This window comes from Zalophus californianus, chromosome 6 (assembly GCF_009762305.2).
Source record: "Zalophus californianus isolate mZalCal1 chromosome 6, mZalCal1.pri.v2, whole genome shotgun sequence".
Taxonomy (NCBI): domain Eukaryota; kingdom Metazoa; phylum Chordata; class Mammalia; order Carnivora; family Otariidae; genus Zalophus; species Zalophus californianus.
In genome coordinates, this window is record NC_045600.1 from 9,432,849 (window position 1) to 9,453,543 (window position 20,695).

Here is a 20,695-nt window from a genome sequence, read left to right on the forward strand (position 1 = left end):
AAAAAACAAAAACCAACCAAACAAAAAACAAACCCTCTTAAAACTCAATAAGAAGGGGCGCCTGAGTGGCTCAGTCGTTAAGCGTCTGCCTTCGGCTCAGGTCATGATCACGGGGTCCTGGGATCGAGCCCCGCATCGGGCACCCTGCTCTGCGGGAAGCCTGCTTCTCCCTCTCCCACTCCCCCTGCTTGTGTTCCCTCTCTCGCTGTGTCTCTCTCTGTCAAATAAATAAATAAAATCTTAAAAAAAAAAACTCAATAAGAAAACAACCCAATTAAAAAGTAAAAGACCTGAACAGAGAACCCACCAACAGAAATCTACAGATGGCAAGTAAGCATTTAATAGGATGCTCAACATCATAGGTCATTAGGGAATTGCAAATTAAAATGAGATCGCACTTCACATCTATTAGCATGGCCAATGTCCAGAACACTGCCAACCCCAAATGCCAGAAAAGATACAGAGCAACAGAAACTCATTCATTGCTGTTGGGAATGCAAAATGGTATCACCATCTTGGAAGACAGTTTAGCAGTTTCCAACAAAGCTAAGCATAGTGTTAAAAAAAAAAAAAAATTCAACTGAGTAAATTTGAAGGTCTAATTGGTTTTATTAAACAACTCAAGAATCGGGCAACAGCCCATGAAGCAAGTAGAGAGATGCTCAGAGGAGTTGTACCGAATGAAATGTTCTCATAAGCAGGAGGGTGACGCAGGAAGTTACTAGCAAAAGAAAAGAAAGGACTGTTTCAACCAGAACATCTTCTTTTGTTGGGGGAGGGGAGGGAAGGGTTTATATCACGCAGATGATCTCACTACTGCTGATCCGAAATGTCCTGGGGGACTTGTAAAAGGTCACGTTCTTGGAAGAGGTTGAAACTGTAGTTAAATCTTCATTTGCTATCCTGGGGGGCGGGGGGGCAAAAGACTCCCATCTGGGCTTGTTCTTTCTTTTTTAACAATTGTCTTACCAAATGATCCAGCGATCATGCTCCTTGGTATTTACCCAAATGAGTTGAAACTCCTGTCCATACAAAATCCCATACATGGATGTTTATAGCAGCTTTATTCATAATTGCCCAACCTTGGAAGCAACTAAGATGTCCTTCTACAGGTAAGTAGATAAACAAATCGTGGTACATTTATACAATGAGATGTTATTCAGCGATACGAAGAAATGAGCTATCAAGTCATGAAAATACACGGAGGAACCTTACATGCAAATTGGTAAATGAAGACAGCCAGCGTGAATAGGCTACACATCTTATGATTCCAATTACAGTACATAACATTCTGAAAAAGGCAAAACTATGGAGACAGTAAAAAGTGCTGTGGTCACCTATGTTCACAGGGGAGAGTGGCAGGGAAGACTTGGCAGAGCGCGGGCTTTTTAGTGAAACTATTCTGTACGATTCTGTAATTGTGGTTACATGTCATTATGCATTTGTCAAAACCCCCAGCCCTACCCTCCCATAAAGTATGGACTTTGGGTGACGATGATGTGTCGGTGCAGGTTAGTCCATTGTAACAAATGTACCCCCGCTAACGCAAGATGTTAAAAATAGGAAAATTGTAGAATTGCACAGTAGCGCACACAGACACTCTCTGTACATTGTGCTCAATTTTTCCTTAAGGCTAAAACTGCTCTACACAATGAAGTCTATTCAATTTTTTTTTAGCTTAATTAAAAAAAAAAGATGAGTGATAACCATGATTACAACAGGAAGTTACTACAGAATTATCTCGAGGGGTTGGAGGTACACTGCTTGCCCCAGGGAGAGATCTGAAGAGTCAAGTCACATAAGACAAAGAACAAATCCTAAAGGAACACATGGGGGGAAATGACAACTAAAGAAATATAAGTTAAAAGAACCACTTGACACATTTTAAATTCACAGAATGCAAATTTTACACATGCTAAATCAGCATACAATTTCAAATGCCACCTGGCATTCGCCAAAGCTGTGGGGAGTGTGATAGGATAATTTCCGACTAGTAGGAGTCTACTTCATAAACACTTCCACTTGCTGGTGTGCTGAACAAGATGCTCATGCGTTTTGACCAGAAAATTCTAGAAATTTGGGCGCCTGGGTGGCTCAGTTGGTTAAGCCACTGCCTTCGGCTCAGGTCATGATCCTGGAGTCCCGGGATCGAGTCCCGCATCGGGCTCCCTGCTCGGCAGGGAGTCTGCTTCTCCCTCTGACCCTCTCCCCTCTCATGTGCTCTCTCTCTCTCTCATTCTTTCTCTCAAATAAATAAATAAAATCTTTAAAAAAAAATTCTAGAAATTTATTCTAAGGAATGTTCCCTGAGAATCCAATTCTACAGAAGTTAAAAACCTATTGCGGAATATTATTGTTCAGGAAGACTGCCCTGGTGTCTCCAATAAATTGATATTTTAAAAAGTGGGTGGGAGGGGAGATGTTACAGGATAGAGGAGACTTAGAAGACATAACAGCCAAATGCAGTGTATGGACTTCGTCTGGACTCTGATTTGAATGAATTGTAAAACGATACTTTTTAGACCTATGGAGAAATTTTAATATGGACTGGAAAGGAGGTGATATTGACAAATTATTGTTCATTTTGTGATATAAAAAGTGGCAGATGATTATGTTTTAAAAAGTCATTATCAAAGAGGCATTTTGAAGTATTTATAGGTAAAATGTCATGCTAAAAATAATCCAACTTTTATGGTATGTATATTTTACCATGATTTTCTAAAATCCATAAATATATGTAGTGGTGGGGAAAAGGGGTGTGGAAATGAAATAAGATTGGTAAATGTTGACAGTGGCTGAAGATTTATGATGAGTACACTGATATTTATTATACCTTTTTTATATGCTTAAATTTTTCCATAATGAAAAGTTTTAAACTATCCCTTTACAGCAGACTAAGGTGTACTTTACTACTTGTTCTAGATAGTTAGCTGAGCACCTAGTTGCCTAGTAAAGACTCCATTTCCCAGACTTCCTAGATAGTTAGCTGAGCACCTAGTAGCCTAGTAAAGACTCCATTTCCCAGACTTCCTTGTGGCTAGGTGTGGCCATGTGATGAAGTTCTGACCAATAAGATGCAAGAGAAAGTGACATGAGACACGTGCTATTCATGGGTGTTGCTCTTAAAAAAAAAAACAACAACTCCATGTACACATGTTCCCCTGATCTTTGCCATTTCCCACACCTGCCCTGGTGGATTCAGAAGGAGCCCAGGAATCCTGACCCTTTTGTTGTCCCCTCATCTGAGAAGTTCATTCTTCATTGCATATAGATAAGAGTGAAGGATAGTTCATCTCCCTGTACCATTTCAGGACCAATTTCTAGGACTATATCAAGTGGTCATTTGTTTGGAAGTCACTCACTGAACACATTCTCACCAGCTTAGTTTAAGTGCGGTAAATCACAGGACATCCATGAACTTCACAGACACAGGCTTATTTAGGAATTTTCCTAGCCACTTGCTCAGTGAATACAGATTATGGAAAATTTGTATGCAGCATCTATTACGTGCCAAGCACTGTGCGAGTCTGAAGAAAACATATTAATAAGGTATTAATTCTCCCTCTTTTAAAGATCGTGTTGTCTGGTGATTTAATTTATACAAGATTAAAGACAGAAATATGTGCAATATTGTTGGAAAATAGATCTTTCCAAGACCAAGCACAATGCTATTATTTCTGATTAGGTATAAAATTCTCTGCTTGCTTCAATCTAGCAGTGAAAGAATGGAGTTACTATGGAAGAGTTACTATTCAGAATTTTTTTAACTGCAAAAACATTATAACAACAAAAATATTTTAGTTTAGTTTAGTTTCTTTTTTAAGATTTTTAATTTATTTATTTGACACAGAGAGAGAGACAGCGAGAGACGGAACAGAAGCAGAGGGAGTGGGAAAGGGAGAAGCGGGCTCGATCCCAGGACCCTGGGATCATGACCTGAGCCAAAGGCAGACGCTTAACGAATGAGCCACCCAGGCACTCCACAACAAAAATATTTTAAAGGAGACAATTCCACTGGTAATCACTTAATACATGTATTTAAAATTTTCTATTTACGTCAGTCCTTGTTTATATTTATGTACAATTTTTACAAAGCCCAAGCAGAGCATATAGAGAAGTTTGTACTTGGAAATATGTGGTCCAACCCTCCTTTCACTCAAGCATTTTTCATATTTTTATATGAACTGCTTACATATTTTGATGGCTGAAGAATAGCCCATCGTTCTGATAGCATATTTTGCTTAGTTACTATCTTAACGTTTATGTTATTTTGAATATTTTACTATGATAAAGAAAAAGCTTTAATAAACAACTTCGTGAATTTAACCTTTTCCTTTTGGAGTATTTCTTAGCAAAAATTCCTAGGAATATAATCACTAGTTCAAAGAGTGATTTATTTTTATGTTTTCTGCCAAGTCGATTTCCAAAAGAATTGCACCAATTATTATTACTAGGAATACAGCAGTTTTAACAGAATGTCACCACATTTGAGCATTTCCACATACATTTTTGGTTAACTTAGAAAATATCTTTTAGAAATATATTTATAAAAATATGTCTCCTGGGGCACCTAGGGGGCTCAGTCGTTAAGCGTCTGTGTTGGGCTCAGGTCATGATCCCAGGGTCCTGGGATCGAGCCCCGCATCGGGCTCCCTGCTCGGTGGGAAGCCTGCTTCTCCCTCTCCCACTCCCCCTGCTTGTGTTCCGTCTCTTGCTGTGTCTCTCTCTGTCAAATAAAGAAATAAAAATCTTTTAAAAAAAAGTCTTTTTTTTGGCTTTTTTAAGATTACAAATCGGGTTGACCTCTTTATTTGAAAGTTGACTGCCCTTCTGTGAAATGTTAACTGTCCTTTGCAGACATTATCTATCAGGGTCTTGAAGATATCATTATATTTCTGGCTCTTTTTCTTTTTTTCTTCAAGGCTTTATTTTTTTAGAGCAGTTTCAGGATCAGAGCAAAATTGAGAGCAATTTCCCATACACTCCTGCCCCCCCCACAGTTAACCTCCCCATTATCAACATCCCCCACCAGAGTGGGACATTTGTTACAACTGATGAACCTACAGGGACACATCGTAATTGCCCAAAGTTCACAGTTTACATTAGGGTTTACCTCTGGCTTTTAATAATGTCTATTACTTGTACCAATTGCTTTCAATCACATTACAATTTTTAGGGAAACTCTTTAATTAAACAGTTTCTGACAACGTAGAGCTAACAAGGATAACCAGGGCAAGTGAGTCCCATGGCTTTTTAATATATTTAAGCAAAAAGTATGAACTGATTAATAGATGCCAAAATGTTAATAATTTCATATGATATATGAAATACAGAATAGATCACCATGAAATATATAGCTCCATCTACTGTAAGTACTTTGAATTGGATATCTCTGGGTTTTGTACTTTATGGACCTTAGTTTATTTTCATCCTGAATTTAACTTGGGAGTTTTGTAAGCGATGTCAGGCTCAGAGCATTTTGCTAGACTCTAAGGCATTTAAACATAATTAACAAGAGCATGCTGCCCCTCAGATCTCCTCGCTGAATGTTTTGTGTTTTTTTAAAGATTTTATTTATTCACTTGAGAGAGAGAGAGCACTCGTGTGCACAAACAGGGGGGAGGGGCAGAGGGAGAGGGAGAAGCAGACCTCCCCCTGAGCAGGGAGCCCAATGTGGGGCTCAATCCCAGGACCCCGGGATCATGACCGGAGCCAAAAGCAGACGCTTAACCAACTGAGCCACCCAAGTGCCCCATCCTAGCTGAACGGTTTTAAGGCAACCCCTAACCCAGGCTGACATCTGGTGACCGGCTGACCCTGTCTCGCCTTGGAAGGACTGAGATTTTAGGGTCTAAGAGGAATTACTCTGCTTTACCTAAAGCTGCAATCATTGGAGGGGCGTGAAGTTAAGTGACAAGAGGGGAAAGGAATTCAGGAAAGGGTTGGAGAGATGGGTAGGGAAGGAACAAGGACAAAGAGAGGCCAGTGGTGTTCTCACTTATCCCCAGCTGACCAGCATTTCAAGCCAATGAAAGGACACGGCCAGAGGTGACAGTTTCATGACGGACCAGGTCATTCATTCAGAGCAGGTGTGCCTTGCACGGGCCAGACAGCATGTTCCGAACTGGAAGAACCCTCAAGCAACTACTTAATGTCTAGTAGATGAAAAAGATGCTCAAGCAAGTACCACACCCTGTGGTGGATGTTGAAATAAACCCATGTGTTTGCACTGTCCCTTGATAGTAAAGAGAAGGCAGACATTCGCTTTGCTGCAGGGAGCAAGGGCAGGAGCGGTGGGGCACCAGGCGTCACTCGGGTGACCTCATAAAGGAGGAAGCAGGTGAGATAAACACGGAACGGTAGGATTTCTAAGGGCACGGAAAGAGAGGAAGGGCATTTTGGGCGAGGGGAACAGCATGAACAATGGCATAGAGGTGTGAAATTTCATCATGTCTTTAGGAAACAGGGTAGCCAGGTGCAGCTAAAGCTTCCTAAGATGTCAGGGCGAGAAGTTACATAAGCAGGACGAGCTTCTTGAAGACCTTAAACTCCTGGGCGAAAATTCTGCAGACATGGAGAGCTTCGAGGCAGGGCAGAGACAAGAGAACAATTGTCTGGAAGCAGAGCAGAGTGGATTGTAGTGCTTTAAGACTTGGAGGTCAGAGAGGCTGGTTAGGAAGGTACTGGAACGAGTTCAGAAGAGAAATGGAAGATCAGAACCAGGGCAGTAGCAGTATAAAGAGGAGGAAACAGAATGACAAGGGGAAGTTCAAATTCACCTTTGGAACAGACAGTGCGGGGCCACCAACTGGACTTAGGTGGCATCTCTAACCAAGACAAGGACATTGGGAGAAGGGCTGATCAGGCATTTGATTAATATCCATGCACAGACACACTAAATGGTGCATAAAAAGTGTCCCATCCATGTTATTTATTATTATTACTATTATATATCTCAAAAATGGAATCATCATTTGCTGACTTTTTTCAGATAATTTTTAGAAAAGTTAAATAACTGAATTTCTTTGTATTAAGCAAAATACTAGAGATTACTAGAAAACTTCTATTGCATTTAAGATCATTAACCCTTAAATCAGAACCTTTGTAACTTAGTCTACTTAATGTTGCGCATAAAGCAGCTGCAAAGCATTAAGATATCACCACACCTACTTTACCGCTGTCTCCTGCCCTCACCCTGGACTGAGAGTGTCCACAAATCAGACGCCGACTTATTTGCCAGTATGTCCCCATGCCTAAGGGCAATCTTAGAACATGGTCATGGCCAGTGTTCCCAAAACCTTTGTTGAAGAATGAAGGAAGAAATGCGTGAAAGAATGGACAAGGCAACAAAAGAATGAAATCCTGGGGAAAGAGATCCCTTCTTTTGGACTGAATATAATGTGTACCATACTTGGAAGTTGCCCAAATGGCCCAAGCAAGGGATGAGTAGAATGAACTCCTGGCAGACATACTTAGCCACACTGGAATCCACAGTGACTAAGAGCCAGTTAGCTTCCCACCCAGAGGCAGTCCATCTGCCCACAGCCTCCCTCTCCATACAGTTTTCTCGCTAAATAGACTCGTCAAAGAGGGCAGGTTTTAGCCCAAATCATTTGGATTCGGTTTCTACTATCATTCAGATGTTCTGCACACTTCACAGACTTTTTGTATGAGGATATTGATTCAGGTACAAAATCAGGTCATGTTTCTCACCTAAGAGTGGCTCCAAGCTGTTGGAATTCCAAGTTCTTTCTCTCTGGTAGCTCTCGCACACTCAACAGGCAGCTTCCAGTACCTTGTGTGACGTGACAGATCCAGCTCCCCACCACCATGTCCTTATTCCAGCCTCAGGAAAGGGAGAAAAGAGGGCAGGAGGACATCTTTATTTTAAGGGCATGACCCAGAAGTTGCATGAATTACATTATCCAAAGTTGGTCCTGTGGCCACACTGGCTCCCAGGCATGCCGGGAAATGAAGCATCTAGCTGGCTCCCCATGTGCCTGCCTGAAGCTTCCATCGCTACAGAGTGAGGTCCTTAACCTTTCTTAGGCCATGGATCCCTTTGGCAATCTGTTGAAACTGTTTCTCGGAATTCTCAAACTGTTTAAGAAAAAAAAAAACATTAAAAATAATGGTGAAAGATTTGCATTTGTGCTTCTTATTGCATTATCAACAAACATGGCAGCAGGTCTAATCCCTGCTGTAACTTACTGTGACCATCACCTATATTACATTTGTAATTGAAAGAAATGATAAATTTCAGTTAGAGGTTAGTTAAAACAAAGATGTATTTTTTTTTTCCTTATCCTGGTTCATGAACACCCTGAATTCTATCCAAAGGCTTCTTGGAGTTTGTGAACCTCTTCTATGCATCTCTACTAATAGCGTAAGATGAAGGGACACTGGGGGGCACTCATAGTATGGGCCACACTCCACATTTCCATCCAGGCCCAGGCTCTGTGGTCAACACTCTCTGTAGTAGTCAGGGTTCAGTGAGGAGATAGAAACCACAGAGACATTTGAAAGGGAAAAGTTTAGGGGCACCTGAGTGGCTCATTTGGTTAAGCGTCTGATTCTTGGTTTTGGCTCAGGTCATGATCTCAGGGTTGTGAGATTGAGCCCGGGGTCAGGCTCCATGCTCAGCACGGAGCCTGCTTGAGATTCTCTCTCTCCCTCTCCCTCTGCCCCTTCCGCTCATGTTCTCTCTCTCTAAAATAGATAAATACACCTTTAAAACAAAGAAAAGGAAAAGAAAGGGAAAAGTTTAATATAATTATTAACTATAACAAGGATTGATGTCACAAGGAACTGACTAGTAGGAAGTAAAGAGAGCTCTAAAGAATACAGGAATTGAAGATGGAAAGAGGCCTGAGGACTGACATTGTCAGAGGGCAGGGCATGGCTTACTGGATGACAGTGTAGTTGCTGGTGGAACTTGCTGGAAATCCATCCTCTAGGTGCTGGGGAAAGCCATTCCTGGAGACGCATCTCACTGCAGGCCCTATGAGACCACCAATGGAAGCTGTGGGGTGCTGGGTGCTGGGTGCTGCTGTATACTGCAGAAGCCAGGCTCTAGGGAAGCCACCTTCCCTGCCACACTGGGCACCGGGGAAGCCATGGCACTGTGTGAGCCAGGTGCTGGGGGGGTCTACCTACACTGCTGTAATTGGTGGTGCTCCAAACCTGATGGCGGGTCAGTGGCCCTTGTTTGACCACCAACTTGCAATTTTCCTCCTTACTCCAGCCTTGTTTTCTCAATCAATGGTTTGGGGCTTCTGCCCAAGTTCTTGGTTATCTCCTAGTTCTCTGAGCAAAGATTCAAGAATGACTCTGAATCTTGACTACTGGGACTGGAACTTGGATACTTAACTCAGGCTTTTCTAGCTCATTCCTTGGAGCCCCAAATTATTATCCAAGTATCTTCCCTTACCGGATGGAATCTTAAACACTGGAAAATTAGGTGAAGTCATGATGTTTTCTGAGAACTTCATTTGCTACGAGGTCCTGTGCCACAGACTGAGTCTTCTTGGACCAAGCCCAGATCTATCAACATCTTTTGGGTCCTGGGAACCTTGCTGACTCTGGTTGATGGGTGGGGTGCCCTAGTCTCCCAAAGCCCCATCTGGTTCCTAGTCTCCGCCCTTTCCTGCTGGCCTACCGCTGAGGCCCATGATGACTGGAGTTAAGTTCTTCAGATTAGTCAACAGCAAAAGTGGGAAGACTGAGGCTGGCTTTAGGGGCACGTAGAGGTGGTTCCTACCAATGCGAGTTTTTGTTTTTTAGGCTTTTCAAGAAAAATTATTTATGTGCGAGAGAGAGAAAAAAAATGGGGGCAGAGGCAGAGGGAGAGAGAGAAAATCCCCAAGCAAACTCCCCACTGAGCCTGGAGCCCAATGCAGGGCTTGATCCCAAGACCCCAAGATCACAGCTGGAGCAGAAATCAAGAGTTGGCTGCTTAACCGACTGAGCCACCCAGGCGTCCCCTCCCCACCACGTGAAGCTACTTTGTGAAGAGCCTAGAAACTCCTCCACCGAAAAGATTCTTCTTTCCTTTTATTCCCTGGTCTCTCGTTCCCCAGCCCGAGACACATATCTTAGCTCCAGGCTCTCTCAATACTGGAAATAGTACCATTTGTGATTTTTCCTTTTGGAGTTAAAATCATTGTGATTACTGAAATCTCTTTCAGCTACTAATACATACCTCTGAGAGAGAGATAATAAGCCATTATTACCTATTAACACTTTACGACGTCTTATTAACTCCTCGCTTTTAATAAGCCGTCTGCAAATGGAGCCCTGCGGAGGTAGGTCCCAAAACATCTAAGTGTGGGTCGACTACACATCTGGCTTGCCTGGGACAGCTCCAGTTCACGTGTGCTGTCCCAATATTACTATTTTTAAAGATTTTATTTATTTATTTGGGGGGGAGGAGAGAGAGAGAGAAAGAGCATGAGTGGAGGGGGGAGAGGCAGAGGGAGAGGGAGAAGCAGACTCCCCACTGAGCAGGGAGCCCGATGCGGGGCTCGATCCCAGGACCCTGGGACCACGACCTGAGCCGAAGGCAGATGCTTAACCGACTGAGCCACCCAGGCGCCCCCCCAATATTATTTTTTAATAGTGTCCCATTTCCCTATTGCCTAGGGAATAATCAGTCACTTAACTAAGTTGGATAGGTCTAGAGCATGTGCTTTCATTTGGGGGAGGGAAATCTGGAGGATGGATTGAATTTACAGGGGAGCAGTATGACGTATTGAGGAACAGTTGTCAGATAAGAGAAAAGGCCATAGAGGGTGTTGCAGACAAGTTTTGCTGACTCTAGAATCTGCCTTAACAAATTGCCCAGTGTGTATTAGGCTCCCACCTGTCAGTGCACGTGGAAATAGTACAGGTTGGCTTTTTGGGAGCATAGCCTAGCAACACAAGCCTGGTGACACAGGCCCGAAGTCAGTCAGTCTTGGATTTAAATCCCAGATTCACTACTAACTGGTATGTGACTGTATCCCTTACCTACCAAGGCTTCTATTGACAATCCGCGTCCATTGTCTCTTTGAGTCTTAATCTCTTTATTGGTAAAATTGAGATAACAGTAACACCCACTCTTCAAGCAGCACTAAAGATTAAATGCATTAATGTGTGTAGGGTATTTAGCATAATGCTTGGGGCACAGCAATCACTCGAGTTCATCAGGTAATAGCAGTAGTGGGTATCTTAGGGATAGTTTGTCCACCTGTCCTTCTCTGAAAACTTCCTGCCCCACTGTGGTAGTGGGGCCTGAATAAAGATGGCCCTCAAAGATATCCGTGTCAGATCCCTGGATCCTATGAACGTTTTTATGTGGCAAAAGGGACTTTGCTGATGAGATTAAGTTAAAGATCCTGAGATGGGAAGATTATCTGGATCATTCAGGCAAATGCTGGGAGTAATTGCAAGTGTCCTTATAAGAGGAAGGCAGAGAGAGATTTGACTCCAGAAGAGTAGAAGGTGATTTAGTGTTGGAAGCAGAACGCTGTGCTTTGAAGATGGAGGAAGGGACCTCAAGCCAAAGAACACAGGCAGCCAGCCACGAGACGTGGAAAAAGGCAAGGAAATGGATTCTCCCATCAGAGCCTCCAGAAGGAACCAGCCCTGCCCGTACCTTGCCTTGAAGCCCCAGGAAACTGATTCCAGACTTCTGACCTCCTGAATTGTAACAATACATTTCTGTCGTTTGAAACCACTGTTCGTGGTAATCCATTACAGAAACAACAGGAAAGGAAGACACTTGCCCATAGTGGGAGTCTCTGGACCCCATATTTCTTTCTTTCTTTCTTTTAATTGACATGTAATTGACATGTAGCATTACATTAGTTTCAGGGGTACAAGGTGATGACTTGGTATTTGTATATATTACAAAATGATTACTACACTAAGTCGCTCACTTCCATCACCATCCACACCTACAAAATGTTGTTTCCTGTAATGAGAACTTGTAAGATCTACTCTCTTAGCAACTTTCCAGTGTGCAATAGCATATTATTAACTATAGTCACCATGCTATACATTACATCTCTGTGACTTATTTCAACAGCCTTATTTCTTTCACTCAGTCTAAGACTTCATACATGACCTAAGCTGGGCCAATCAGAATTCTTCCTCCCAGGCATTTGGAATTTTAATCTAGACTTATGGGTATTGAGACACATCCATGGCAGAATGCCAACGAGCATGAGCTTCACACTGGTCCTGCTTCGTGCCCTCCCCTTAGATTATTCAACTCGGGCCCTCAGATTATAACAGGGAGATCTATTGCAGGATTTAACAGTATCCTTCCAAAAAATCCCTTTGTCAATTATGGTAGCTAGCTTTGGTTTTGGTTGATTGTCACTCCAAGAAATTGATCAATACAGACAAGCTGTAATCAACAATCAACTAAGAAAACTGCATGGTCTGCAACAAGCCACTGGACTGCAGCCTTTGTGGGAGCACTGATTCGGGCTTTTGAGGCTTTAAAGCGGACAACAATGGGCTCTGAGAAGACGCTCCACAGCACAATTGAACAGTGCACAAAGCACCAGGGCTGGTGAGAAGACTGCTCACCCTGGCCTGGCAGAGTCAAAAGTGAGGCAGCTCATTTTGGGGGGAAGCCTCAAAGAAATGTCATTCTGAGTCGAGCTGCACCTTCTTGACACATTCCTGGATTTTTACTAAGAGAGTCTGGCCAGGTGGGGAAACTGAGGAAACATTCCCACTGCCCAGTTGCCAAACTTCTGGGAGAAATCCAAAACATGGATAGTCCAGTCTGAAAAACTCACGCTTGCTCTGGCATGCGATCAAGCTCTGCCAAGTGTGGACACTTTAAGAGAGAACATCATAGCTGAAACCTGGGGCAGGAGTGAGTTTGTTTCTGTACCTCGCCTGCTTTATATTCTTTGGCGTCCATTCAAAAGCCAGTTCAGTGACAGTGACTTTCAAAGAACAGGTGTCTTTTACTTTACGGCTCATTCATCCAGCAGACTTTTATTGAACTACTGCTTTGTGCCCGGGATGGAGCAAAGTGCACGGGGTACAAAGAGGATCTGGCACGTTTCCTGCTTTCAGGGGCTGATCGCTGAAGTGGGAGACACACAGAAATAGGCTGCCTCTCTAGGAAGCATCTCATATTTTGAAAATCCCCTTGCTGAGGGGTTGTCAGCATCTGGAGGGCACAGACCATGGGCAATTCTCTCATATCCTGGGATGCCCAACACGGGATTATGAGGGTGGAGAATCCTCATACTTAAGACGTACTCAAGTATGTGTTGCTTCTATTGAACTGATTTGAATGATTCTTCCCACATGTCTCTACTATTCATGATAACTACAACCTGCAGAATGTTGATTGTGTGCTAATCACTTTACATACAATATTTCATTGAATTCTCTCAACCCCAAATCATGGGTAAAGACAAAACTGAAGCTTAGTAAGGGCGCCTGGGTGGCTCAGATGGTTGGGCGTCTGCCTTCGGCTCAGGTCATGATCCCAGGGTCCTGGGATCGAGTCCCACGTCAGGCTCCCTGCTCCTTGGGAGCCTGCTTCTCCCTCTGCCTCTCTCTCTCTCTGTCTTTCATGAATAAATAAAATCTTAAAAAAAAAAAATAGATGATCGAGTAAGGGATGAAGCTGGATTCCAATCTAGATTATCTGGAAACAGCTTGACCTCTCTCTCACTGTATATACTGTCCTCTGACCACATTTTACACAAAAATTGCTAAGGATCAATGAAAATTCAAGCTTACTATTTTTTTTTAAAGATTTTTTGTTTATGTGTCAGAGAGAGAGAGAGAGAGAGAACACAAGCAGGGGGAGCGGCAGGCAGAGGGAGAAGCAGGCTCCCCAAGGAGCAAGGAGCCTGATGCTCAATCCCAGGACCCTGGGATCATGACCCAAGCCAAGGGCAGATGGTTAACTGACTGAGACACCCAGGCGTCCCTCAAGCTTACCATTTTTTATAATCCATTTTACTTGCAAAGACAGAAGTGCAATTCAAATGACTTTAAAAGTACTGGGGGCAAGATGGAATGAAGCCGCCTTTAAGGATATCTTACGGTGTCTCTTTCCTCCTCCACTCCCTATCTCCATCTCTCAACTCAGTTTTCCTGTTTTTTGTTTGTTTGTTTGTTTGTTTGTTTGTTTTTCTGGTGTCATTTGTTTCCCCTGAAATGGGATCTCTCCACACTTGGGGAAACTTGGCTGTCAGCAGCTTCCAGGACCACACCACTAGTGAGGCAGAGGGATTCACCTTCACCAATTCCAGGCGCCCAATCCTAGGGAAGGTTTCTGATTGGCCAGGGTGGTATCATGTGCCAGGAGAAACGGGAATAGTGATTGGTCCAGCCTTTACACGTCCCGCCCCGAGATGAGGGGTGGGGTCTGTGCCTGGCCCTCCCGGAGACCACCTTGTTGGAGGTAGGATCGCGGGGAAAAGGCATTCCTATTTAAGAAAGCATGTGCTGCACCAGGACAGACAAAACAATGTGTGTGTGTGCCACATAGACAGGAACCACGATGTCCTGCCGAAGCTACTCTAGGTGTAACTTGCCTTGAAACTGCGCGAAGAAGGTATGTTTAGCTAAACTCTAAACGGAGGAAGGGATCTTTGTGCTAGTGGTGTGATAAGCAATTGTGTGTTGCAGTCATAGGGAATCACGCTGTCTTCGGTTTGGTTCTCCCTCTCCTTCTCTTTCTTCTTCCTTCCCCTCTCTCTTTCCTCCTTTTTACTTTTGCTCCATGCACACGGTGGAGACTTAGAGATGGGTATGACACAGACACCGTTATTCGTGCCCTGGAGAAGCTCTGCTTTAGCGGGGATGTGGCCCCAGGAGGTCATTGTGCCCAGAGTATGGAGCCAGCAGATCAGGGAGCAGGACATGAGACCGGAACCCCTGGTTGAGGCTGCGTTTCGGGGGAACTTGAACACCACACTAAAAAGCTTGGATGAGGGGCAAGGGAAGATTTTGAGCGGTGGAATGAACCAGTCTGAGATTCACACCTAATAGCTTCTCTTTTTCTTTCCTCTGAATTATTAGGTAAGGGAGAAGGTCATAAGTGGACAGTAAGCAAGCGAGGATGGTGGCTCCCACCAGTGTTCAGCTTGGGATGACACTCTGGGCATCAGTTTCATGCACCCCAAGACCCCAGTGACAGCAGAAGCACTCTGGAGTGTTTTGGGCTGTGTTGTGTCCCCACAAAATTCATGAAGCCCTCATTGCCAACCTCAGAATGTGACTGTATATGGAGAAAGGGCCTTTAGAAAGGTGATTAAGAGGGCGCCTGGGTGGCTCAGTCGTTAAGCGTCTGCCTTCAGCTCAGGTCGTGATCCCGGGGTCCTGGGATCGAGCCCTGCATCGGGGTCCCCGCTCAGCGGGAAGCCTGCTTCTCCCTCTGCCCTGCCTCTCTCACTTTCTGTCTCTCATGAATAAATAATTTTTTTTTTTAAGATGATTAAGGTAAAAAGAGGTCGTATGGCTGGGTCCTAATCCAGTATGTCCTTATAAGAAGAGGAAATGTGGATGCATAAAAACACACCAGCTTCTGAGGAAAGCCCTCTTCCCGGTTGTAGACCTCTGACGCCATTGCTGCGTCCTCACGTGGTGGGAGGGGCGAGCAGCTCTCTGGGGTTCCTTTTACAAGGGCACAAATCCCACTCGTGGGGGCTGCACCCTCATGACCTAATCACCTCCCAGAGGTCCCACCTCCTATACCATCACCTTGGGAGTTAGGTTTCAACATATGAATTTGGGGGGGACCCAAACCTTCAGGCCATAGCAGGGAATGACCCCGTGCAGTTGGCCTTTTTCTGATTTGCCTGGCTCATATCACATGGAGAAGCTGAACCCACGGTAAGTTTGGTTTGTCTAGGGAAACAGGTAGGCGAATGGTAGTAGAAGGAATGAACAATAAATCATCCTAAAATCAATGTTCAAGTCTATAATTCTGTTTAACTGCATTAAAAACAATATCCGAGTATACCTGATTTTATTATTCTAAGCTCTTTTAAAAATTGCTTTATACAAGTATGAATGCTGCATGAATGTTGTTTACTGAGTAACAATTCACTACGAATTAAGAGTATAGTGTACATTTTTTCCAAATGATAAAGAGCTAATGCCAAGATATGGGAAAGTTGTTGTCGTCCAAATTGGGGGGGGCCAATCAAATACCATGACATGGATTGGGTAACCACATGGCTGTAATCTTTCTGTTGTTTTATCTTCCTCTGTCAGAGTGAAAAGATACTGAAACTCTATAGGGGAGCTATCTGGGGCGCCGGGAAAAGCAGCAAGTAGTTTTGGGGAACTTTCCCTGGGAAAATACTGAATAGTCTGAAGGCCGGGGTTCTTTCTTTCTAAATTAAATAAGCCTCAGGGATTCAGTGCTGATGTGAGGGCAAAGGACATGACTGAACAAAAGTCATCCCAAAAAGGGAGATGCCAAGAAATATTGACTTCATTTTACTCAAGTCAAAAGAGAGGCCTGATATAATGATGATCTGGGACTGTGGAAAAAGATATGGAGTGTACCTGATTGGTGTATTTTTCTCTACACTTTATTCCAACTGAAAAGGCTCCTTGAATAGATGAAGGTTCATGTTTAGCTGTTTTCATTATTTTGATAAAAACAAAGCAAAATAATGACAAAAGTTTAACCTTGCGATAAATTAAAAATTGCTAATCTTAATCCCAGTTAATAAGCCTTTGTTCAGAGGGCAAAACTCTGATGCCCAGCAGTGCTCTGTCCAAAATGCACCTTCTACTTTCCAGAAAACAGACTCTTGGTGAGCCCGAAACTGCAACTATAAAAGAGGAGACTAAAATGCATACTTTTTAACCTTCCAGATATCTCTAATTCAGCTACATCTCTCTCCCCCAGAACGATCCTGGTCAAAATCATCATGTCTTTTACACTGTTGGAAATGAACACTCAGACTTTGTTCTTCTTATTTTTCTACACTGGCTGGAGTTAACTTTAAACAGTATATATCTGATCTGATCACCTTTGGCTTGAAAACCTTTCTATGGCTTCTCCATCTTTGAGACGAAGCAGTAAATCCTTAACATGATACACAAGTTCCTTGGTGTTCTGGCACCATTTTCCTGTCTTTCCTCATCACTTGCTCTATGTGTGGGTCAATATTGGACTTCTCTCAGTTCCTGGAATGAGCCATACCTCCTTGCCTCTGGGTTTGGACATCCTGTTCCTTCTACCTGGAAGTCACCGTACTCTTTACCTGGCTACTAATACTTCAGGTCACAGCTTATAAGTTGCCTCTGGGTTTGGACATCCTGTTCCTTCTACCTGGAAGTCACCGTACTCTTTACCTGGCTACTAATACTTCAGGTCACAGCTTATAAGTAGATTTCTTACTTAGGAAGAACGTCCTTGGCCCCATGAACTAAGATAGTCTCCCCTATTGTATGGCCCCATATCCGTATACACCTGTCATTATAACAATCATCAAATTTCATTGATAGTATTTGTTATTCTCTCCTGTTGGAGTGTAAGTTCCATGAGAATAGGAGCCATGTCTACCTTTTTCAGCTCTGTAGCTCTAGCACAAAAATAGTGTCTCCTACAAAGGAAGTGCTCAATGAATATTTTGTGAATAAATGAGTGTTTTTAATAAAGTGAAAAAAAATATTGTAACAGCTGACACTCAGAATTCCTCTTTGGAAAGGAACTCTTCTTCCTGGGGCAATACTCTGATTAAGCTGAAGAGGGTGGGCGAGCCCTTGCTAGTTAGGAATGTCAGCAAGCACTAAAACCTGTTGGAGGAAGAGGCCACCTCTCACTGTGTGAATTAAAGAGCTGAATTTATTGTTTGAGTGAGGGATGGAGAGCTGTATTTGGCACAGTCTTTCTGATCAGAGCCAACTGCTGCTCTTAAACAGGCCGTGGGAAGTGTGGAGTTCAAAGATTGGGGGACTTTCAGAAACTGGAGCGTCTAGGGATTGATGGATCATTAGCTTTGGAGACGTGGTTATGAGACTGAGGCTCACTGACTTTCAGAAAGTAGGGGCTGTCACTGGCCAGTTTTCGGGAGCTTGTGTGTTCCTGGGGAGTAGATCAATTTAGACTTTCTGGGAGTCACATGTGGTACCAGAGAAAGAACCATCCGTTGTTCTGAGAGGGTGGATGGTGAGATACAGTTTTATTCTCAGACCCCAAGAGATGAACAGAAATGTCACCAAAGAGGAGACAGGGAAAGAGTTGAGCAAGGTGAAGACACAGAGGAACTCTACAGTGATGGGGTGTTCAGAAGTCATTTTGAGGACGACAGTGCCTTCTGTTTGGCTGAAGTTATCTTCACTGATAAGAGGCAAAGCCTCCTCCTTTGCCCCAGTCTGCCTCCCTCCTGCCACCTAACACCATTGTGTGTGTTTTTGGTCATTATGCTTGAGGAGAGTGAATGAGCTTGCTGGGCAAATGGAGGTAAGGCTGGGTTTCATGTCTGAGACAAGGTGGTACGAGGCAAAGATGGTGTGTGTATTAGTTGCCTAGAGCCTAGGGTGACCATGAAGATGTAAGTGAGATCCATCCACTGCGGAGTTACAGATTTTGGTTTAAAGTTAGGTTTATTGAAGTCTAATTTGAATTTGGTAAAATTAAGTGTATAATCCAATGAGTTTTGTCAAGTGTATACAGTGTATTATCACTACCACGGTTAGGAGACAGGACATTTCCGGGCACCTGGGTGGCTCAGTTGGTTGAGCGACTGCCTTTGGCTCAGGTCATGATCCTGGAGGACCAGGATTGAGTCCCGCATCGGGCTCCCTGCTCAGCGGGGAGTCTGCTTCTCGCTCTGACCTTCCTCCCTCTTATGCTCTCTACCATTCTCTCTCTCTCTCTCTCTCAATAAATAAATAAAAATCTTAAAAAAAAAAAGAGGACATTTCCATCACCCCCAAAAGTTCTCTGGTACCTTTATGTAATCAATCCCTTCTCTTCATCCTTTGCCCCTAGCAACAACTGATTTGATTTCTTTCCCTATATTGTAGTTTTGTCTTTTCCAGAATGATAAATGGAATCCCTTATAGGATGTAACCTTTCATGTCTGGAATTCTTTCACTTGGCATAATACTTTTGAGATTCAACAGTGTTGGTGCTTATGTCAGTAGTTCATTCCTTTTTTACCGTTACGTAGTATTCCATTGTATGGATGTACCAAATTGGTTTCTCCATTCACCGACTGATGACATTTGGGTTGTTTCCAGTTTTGAGCAATTGTGAAGAGAGTTACTGCAAACATTCATACAGAGGTCTTTGTGTGAACATTTGTTTTTATTTCTTAAAGGTAAATATCTAGGATTGAGATTGCTAGGTTATAAGGAAAGTGTATACTTTATAAGAAATGGCCATAGTATTTTCCAGCGTGGTTATTTGCATTCCTATCAGCAATACGTGAGAGTTCTGATTGCTCTAGACCCAGGTCAGCACTCTATAAGCTCAATCTCTGTGGCCATTTTAGAAGGTATACACTATAGTTTTAAATTGCATTTTTTAAACAACTAATGATATTGAGAAGGCTTTTACATGTTTATTTGCTATCTGTATATGTTCACTGGTAAGGCGTCTGTTTAAATCTTTTACTCATATTTGGGGCACCTGGGTGGCTCAGTTGGTTGAGCGACTGCCTTTGGCTCAGGTCATGATCCTGGAGTCCCTGGATCGAGTCCCGTATCGGGCTCCCTGCTCAGCAGGGAGTCTGCTTCACCCTCTGACCCCCCCGCCATGTGCTCTCTCGCTCTCAAATAAATAAATAAAATCTTTAAAAAAAAAATCTTTTGCTCATATTTAAAAATTGGGTTGTGTTGGGGTGCCTGGGTGGCACAGTCAGTTAAGTGTCTGACCCTTGGTTTCTGCTCAGGTCATGATCTCAGGGTCATGAGATTGAGCCCCACCTTGGGCTCTGCACTCAGCAGACTCAGAGTCTGCTTGAGTTTCTCACTCCCTCTCTCTCTGTCCCTCCTCCCACTCTCAAATAAATAAAATCTTTTAAAAAATTGGGTTGTGTTTTTATATTGAGTTGTGAGTTCTTTACAAGTAATTTATCAGATATATATTTTGAAAATACCTTCTACCAGTCTGTACTTTTCATTTTCTTAGCAGTGTTTTTTTTTTTTTTGCAAAGAGCAGAAATTTTAAAATTGGAGAAGTCCAAATTAAATTTATCAATTAAAAAAAATTTCTGGTTTATAGTTTTTGTTCCTATCAAAGATACCTTTGCCTAATCAGAGCTTACAAAGATTTTCTCCTATAGTTTTTCTAGAAGTCTTACATTTTTAGGTTTTGCATTTAGGCTTACGATCCATTTTGAGTTAATTGTATGAATACAGGGTATGATTTGAGGTTCTTCTTCTTCTTCTCTTTCTTCTGCAACATCAGTATCTAATTGTTCCGGTACCACTGTTGAAGACACTATCCTTTCTACATCCTTGCCATCTTTGGCAGAAATCAGTTGACCATATGTGTATAAATAGATTTTTTTTAATATTCTATTATTTTCCATTGATCTGTGTTTGTCCTTACATCAGTACCATACCATCTGGATTGTTGTAGTTTTATAGTAAATCTCGAAGTCAAGTAGTTGCCTCTTCCAACTAAGTTTCTACCAAAAACATCTGCCAAGATTTTGGTTGGAATTGCATAGAATCTATAGGTCAATTTGTGGAGAACTGA